This window comes from Hyaena hyaena, unplaced genomic scaffold (assembly GCF_003009895.1).
Source record: "Hyaena hyaena isolate Hyena2069 unplaced genomic scaffold, ASM300989v1 scaffold_100, whole genome shotgun sequence".
Classification (NCBI taxonomy): Eukaryota; Metazoa; Chordata; class Mammalia; order Carnivora; family Hyaenidae; genus Hyaena; species Hyaena hyaena.
Window position 1 is genome coordinate 3,614,034 of NW_024080732.1, and position 1,660 is coordinate 3,615,693.

Consider the following 1,660-nt stretch of genomic DNA (forward strand, 5'->3'; position numbering starts at 1 on the left):
TTCAGGACTGCAAGGTATGTATGTGGATTGTAAACTTTAATTCTTCCAGGAGACTTATAAGACTTTCTCCTATTTTCATGATTTTCAACTGATTTTTCTCAGGATTCAGGATTAAAAAAAAAAAAAAAAAGAATCTCTATGAGAAATGCCAGGAAGGATTATACATATGGAAACATGATCCAGGCATGTGACTTCTTCCTGCCCAGCAGCCTGTGCTCTATGAAGATCCCTGGCTGGACACTGGGAACGCAGAGGTCACATACAGGACATAAGAGGTGGTGTTCATCTATCCAACAAAGCAGTATGCTGACTAAGAACCTTCCCAGAGTCGGGCACTCTATATACATTTTTGGTAGCTGCCATAACAAATTACCACAGGTAGCGTGGCTTAAACAGCAGAAACATGTTCTCTCACATTTCTGGAGCCTAGAAGCCTGAGGTCAAGGTGTTGACAGGGTCACAATCCCATAAAGACTCCAGGGGAGAATCCTTCTTATAGTCAGTCTCTTAGAGTAAGAATGTGACTCCACCCAATCCTAGTTTTCTGGCTTGTAGCAGTCCCTGACACTGGCTGGCCTGCAGCTACATCACTCTGGTCACTGCCGCCATCTTCACAGGACCCTCTTCCTGCTGTATGCCCCTATCTCCTAACCTCTCACTCCTTATTCAAGGAGTCATTGAATTCAAGGACAAGTCATTGAATTTAAGACCCACCTTCATCCAGGATGACCCCATCGTAACCAGCTTCATCTGAAAGACTTTGCTTCCTAGGTTGCCTGGATGGCTCAGTCGATTGAGCACCTGACTCTTGATTTTGGCTCAGGTCATTATCCCACGATTTGTGAGTTCAAGCCCATGTCTGGCTCTGCATTGACAGCACCAAGCCTACTTGGGATTCTGTCTGTCTGCCTGTCTGTCTCTGCCCCTCCTATGCACACTCTCTCTGTCTCTCTCTAAAATACATAAATAAACATTTGAAAAAGAAGAAAGAAAAACTCTGTTTCTGAATAAGGACACATTCACAGGTACCAGGAGTTAGGGCTGTTTTTGAAAACACAATTCAACCCACAACCAGCCCTAATAGTAACCAAGTCAAACATAGTTCTGGGTAGTCCGGAATTTACAAAGTAAAAGGGCAAGTACTTTCAGTATAATGAGCATCACCTAGGGTGAGGGGAAGCATGGCGTATGAGTAAGAAGAGAAGCAGCTCACCCAGATTAGTAATCAGAGAAGGCTTCCTAAAGGAAGAGGCATCTATGTGGAATGAATAGGATTTGGCCTTAGAAGGGTATCAGAAAAAAACACAGCAATGAATGAAGCCCTGGGGTTAAAATAACAAGGTGTTGCCTTTGCCCAAACTTTCTCCTTTCCTAGAAACAAGTCCTGAAGATCTTAAGTATGGCTGCCTCTTTCTAGGCCTCTGGCCTCAGCTTAAATGTCCTGTCTTTGGAAAGACATTCCCTGGCCCGCCTTCTTCACTCTTCTCTATTCATCACCCTAATTATTCCCTTCAAGGCATTATCACAACCTGCTTTGGGTACTTATTTGCTCACTTATCATCTTCCTTCAAAACCAGAAGTCTGTCCCCTGAGCGCAAAGATCCACTACCTTTTTCACAGATATATGTGTAACACTTAACACAGAGCCTGGCATATTGTA